General features: G+C 44.8%; 1 long non-coding RNA gene across 1 annotated transcript; it reads right to left on the bottom strand.

Annotated features, from left to right (window-relative positions):
* Positions 1–619: 619 nt before the first annotated feature.
* On the bottom strand, positions 620–1,200 carry LOC121954294. The gene is made up of 3 exons (XR_006106561.1): positions 1,152–1,200; positions 913–1,068; positions 620–825 (listed from the first exon to the last, which is right to left on the bottom strand). It is a non-coding gene; the product is annotated as an uncharacterized LOC121954294 (long non-coding RNA).
* Between the last annotated feature and the right edge of the window lie 4,215 nt (positions 1,201–5,415).

The raw sequence follows: 5,415 nt of genomic DNA, 5'->3' as shown, positions 1-5,415 counted from the left end.
ACTCAATCACCAAAACCAAGTAAATGAGGAGGGGTCGCACAGCACACACACACACAAAAAAAAGGGGAACCCCACCACCAGGACACCGGGACCGCCACCGTAAGCGTCCAGCACCTGAAAAACAACAGGAAACAGTATTAACGAAAGGAATAACGCAAAACAATCAAGCAAAGCAAACAAAAACAGCCCAATAAACAAAATAACCAAATAAATAAATGAGGCTTAAGGATAGGCAGCAACCAAGGTTACAAATTAACCAACTTAACAAAATTGTCACTGTAGCTGCCAAAAATAACTCAATTTAATGATTAACACAATGAGCTGACAAAAGTGAATAAGTAAAAGAAAAACAAATGATTTACTAGAAATAACAATTATACACAAAATAAATCAAATGATGAAAGTCCAGCTACCGGAGTTTACAAAACTCAGGCACCTTGACCAAACAAATCACAAAGTAATCCCAATTTAAGAGAACAAACAACAAAGAGCTACATTCAATCAAAGGTAATTAATTACTAAACTAAAAAGAAGATAAGATCTGATTAAACAAAACCAAAACAACAAAAATTAACCCAACATCATAAAGAAATCAAAACCAACGCATGCAGCATCGGGGCTGAGGCAAAAGAAAGAAGGAGCTAACTAAATAGGGGTGAAGAAGTTCTGTCGGTGGGCACAGAACATCCCGCCTACAGCGAGCACGAGCAAAGCCCAGCAGAATAAAGCCAGCACAGGAGTGATGCGAGCAGCACACTAAGCAAAACATGCAGCAAAGCAGCAGCGGGTCTTCCAAACAGCGTCACACCGCACATCAGTTAACATCTACAATGAAAATATCAAATAGACTAGATTAATATTAAAAGAATTAATGCTGAGGCGGAGAGGCTGGGCAACATGGGCCCCACATACCGATCAGGCAGCGTCGATGACGCACACACACTGGAGAGGGTCGGAGCACTTCAGGTCTCCCAGCGGCAGTGGCAAAACGTGGCTGACCAATAGCACGTTGAATGGCAGATTACGGGCGAGCCAGCCCCATAGACGCAGCGTCCGCCCATCGGACGTCTGTACACAGACAAACCATAGCTGTGACAACCGCAAAATCCACCGCAAACAACAACAAAACCAGGCAGCAACCGCTACATTACCTGCACAGGCGATGGCGAAGAGGAGGAAGTGAGGCGACCTGGAAGTGGGTGGGCCTCAGAGCCAAACAGCAAGAGGAAGGCGAGATGGACACCGTCTCCCTAAATAAGGTGTCCTCAGGTGCGGATTGGCTAATAAGGCAGGGGAGAGCAACGCAGCACACTCACCCATGGGAGAGCACTTCATCCTGCTACACTTGGGGCCTGCTGTATTCCACACCAGTTTGCCTGGCCGAAGCCCCAGGCCTCCCTGGCAAAATTGAACATAACCTACTATCTCTGCATGCCTAAGAGCAGCCTCTGCGTCCTGAACTGCCGCACTTGGGTTCTATTTTCTCTCCTTGAAAGGATTTGGAACCACACTCCTAACTATTACATCATATCTCCCGGCCAACAACAGCTCTGCCCTGACCTTGGTGCACTTCTGTTAAGCTAGATACTGATCCTCTGTTAAGATAGATACTGGCAGCTGAAGTATCCCTTTCCCATACAATGCCACACTACTTAGACACCTGAGAGCACCTAACCACTTCCTAATATATGAGCTAACCAACTTTTCCATTCTCTCCACAGCAGATACTGGGACTTCATAGATGTGTGATGACAGTGGCAACATTAACCTAGGAAATAACCCAAACTGCAAACACCACAACTTAAACTTTCCTGGGAGCCCTGACTCATCTATTCTATCCAGTTCTTCAGCGACATCTTTTCTAAATTGCACAACCTGCTCATTCAAATCCACATTGTACCACCTACCTAGGCTCTTCACTGGACTTAGCCCAAACAAACAAACATAGAACCCTGTGTGGTATGCGAAATCAGCTTTTTTATCATGTGAAAAATATTGCGGCCAGACAGAACCGGTTGGAATGTTATTATATGCCAGCGGATGGCCAGACGGCACCTGCTGTGTCTGCCCAGTAAACTTAAGGGTGACGGCGGCGGCAGCACTTGAGAACATAGTCAGACAGAACCTGTTGTGTGCGCATGTAATGTGGCTGGAAATTATGAAATATAAGGCGTAGCAGGAGGAGCAGGCAGGAGGGCAGGTGTATGGGTCAGACACACTCAGACTTTGATGCTGTGTTTGCTTTCCACTGGAATGTGATGTTTTTTCTACACCTTACTATGTGCCTCCTTCCTCTAAACTTGACCACTCGTTACTTTGTTGCCTAAACTTAATTATCCATACCATCTTGTGTGTTTGTCAACATCCTGGTGTTGGTTGCCATGTGCTTTTGTTGCCTAAACGTAACCAGCAGTGTGCAGCATTATCCCACCAAGTGCATTTGTTGACATCACAGTAGTGGCATCCTGGCACGTAAACCGCAAATACAGAAGGATACCTAGAAAATAATATGTAGACACAGAAGTCCACTGCAATGGGGCAATAATGACTTTGGATTGGAATGTATTGATTTGTGTCAACAAACTAAACACACTTGTTTGGTCATATGGGATCCTGTCACGTCTGCAGCCTCTCCTCACACAGCTCTCTCCTAATCAGCCTGATTTCTTCCACCTGCAGTGCTTCCCTCTCTCTCTCCCTCTGCCTGGCTGCACCCTCGTCAGCAGTAACCACCTCCACCTGTTGCTCATTTCCTGTCTCCGCCTACATAACCTGCCCTGTGTCTCACCCTCAGTGCCAGATTGTTCTTTGTGATGAGAGACTTTCCAGCATACCATTCCTGCCTGCCTGCCTGCCTGCCTGCCTGCCTGCCTGTTGCCGACTCTGTCCGTCCCCAACTAACCTGCTTCGTCTCTGTCCCGGTGATCCGACCTGCCTTCCGATTCCCAACACCGAGTCTGATCTGCGCCTTCCTCCCTCCTGTTCCCTGAGACGGGGAGGAATTCAGCGAGCCTGCTCTCGGGTGAGATCCGCCATTGTTGGGGTTGATTCAACTGCTCTGCTCGACTCACCTGCTCCGTTCTTCCGGTGGGTTCCCTGCCCGAACCACGTCACCAGTTCGGCCAGCTCTAAGGTTCGGCTCGGTGGATCACCGAAGTGGACTTTCACTCCCGTAGACATTGTTGAGACTGTGATTATCTTTGTTTGTGCCAATAAAGCCCCTGAAAGACTCTGTCCGGTCCCTGTGTTGCTTTTGGGTCCTACCACCAGCCCTGACAGGATCCTAATCAATTTTTATGTAAACCTGCTGAATTCAGTCTCTACATCTTGGTTAGTATTGATTATTAATTAGTATTGATTTAGTTGACTTGATAATGATAAATATTCTAATGTCTGTAGTCAGTTATAAATCATTAAAATTAATCAGAGATCTTAGCAGTGTTTGTAAGCTCATGTCCTGTGAATCCCATCCATGAAATGTGATACTTTAGGAAATTCAACTTGCTACTAGCTTGCCTCAAAGTGTCAAGTCTGATCTTAGTCTGAAGTCTGATCTTAAGCCTCCTGCAGACTGTGAGATTCCTGCAATCTTATAAGTTTGGTGCAAGCTACACTCTGCAACATGGATCTTAATAAACTAAAGCAGACTGTATGATGCTGAATTGCAGGCTACGACCTATGTCCATCGTCGTCAACACACAAGAACAAAACGTTGTTGGCATGCATCATCCATCTACGCTGCTGTGGTGGTAAGAGCACAATGTAAACAAACTATCAAGCCCTCGCTATAGTGCCATTCATGTGTGTTGGGAAAGTTTAGAGAAGAGGAGGAGGAGAATGTGAACGCAGTCCTGGCTGGGGAAAAACGGCCAACTTTAGCATCTACTAGCATTTAGAATACGTTAGCAGAGTTGCACTGATCAGTGCATCATATGCTGCATTTCTGTTGGTTGTTAGTAGATGCAGGTTGAAGCAGTAGTCAGACAGTGAGATGGTCATTCCAAATTTCTGACAATGTCCGAACTGAATCCCAGGCTGTCTTTGATCGCACGACCATGATAACTGCCATTATTGAACCTCTCTCACTGTGCAGCGTAGGACCACTGTTTTAGAGCCATGACCAAAGATATCGCCACGTTTCTGCCACAGTGTTTATCTTTCCTCTGAGACAGCCAAAAATCGTGTAGTGCATACCGGGCCTTAGTCTGAAGTCTAATTACAGTGTGAAGCCCGATCATATTCTGAAGTCTGATCATACTCTGAAGTCTGATCACTGTCTGAAGTCTGATCATAGTCTGAAATCTGATCATACTGCTTTAGGACAGCTGTGGTAAGGATATTGTCCTTATAGTTAGTGCTGTAGGAATTGCTGCTGCCAGTGCTCTGTGACACTTATAAGCCTTTTATCAGAGGCAGAAGCAGCAGACCACTGCTGAGCTGTGGTGGCTCGAGACTTACTCTAATGGTTTACTTTACTTTCCAGAGAGGCTGGAGATTAGTGGTTTGTTTCACCAGTATAACAAAATACTTTTTATGATAACACACATTGTGCATAGATGTCTTGGCGATGTTAAGACAGGTGTTAAGAGGTGCTTAATTTGTAAATCAGAAGGCACTGCAACGCAGAGAGGCTGCTGATCTGCCAATTGGGGTTGAAAAAAATAGTTCTGGAATGTATGTACAGAACACATCAAAAGCTCAGTGCCTGATGTACAGACAATGCCTAAGTGCTTTATGCTCAAAGCATGATGTAAACAACATTTTGTGCAGCACACAGAGAGAAAATATTATTGCCTCTTCTGACATGACAGTGGAACCCTATAAACACTGTAATTCCCACAGCGATGGGAATTATAATTGACCATACTCATTTCACTGCCCAGCACAAAAGCCCATTAGCTGTGGGCATTGTAGTAATATACCAAAGTAATCTATGACATACACATATCATGCCCACAATGATGGGACTTACAAGTTTTCAATAACCATACCCAATTCCCCTTTTCACAGCACACACACACACACACACACACATTTAGCTTTAAAGGCTTACAGCAATCACAAGTAGCATTCCGCCTATCTATTGGCCTGATGCATACATTATCATCATCAACATCATTACCCTCCAAGTCAATCATCGACACTTGACACCAGGGAAAAGTAATGAAACTGCACATTAATATTTTTGTTTATTTGTCCAAAATAGCCCACAAAACATCCAACATGTTCCCATCCCAAGTCGTCCCATTTTGTAGCTTTCTTAGTGCAAATTTCTTTCATGAAATGTATCTGATATTTTGTGAAATACAACTTGCTATTATGTGTATTTCTTCACATTCAGTACTGAGATGAGCCTTCCCTGCTTATGGGCTGTACTGTAGGTTTAGAGGAGCTGAGAGGACAGCAGGCAGACAA

Source organism: Plectropomus leopardus, chromosome 15 (assembly GCF_008729295.1).
Source record: "Plectropomus leopardus isolate mb chromosome 15, YSFRI_Pleo_2.0, whole genome shotgun sequence".
Lineage (NCBI taxonomy): Eukaryota > Metazoa > Chordata > Actinopteri > Perciformes > Serranidae > Plectropomus > Plectropomus leopardus.
This window is presented reverse-complemented; position numbering and strand designations above follow the sequence as displayed.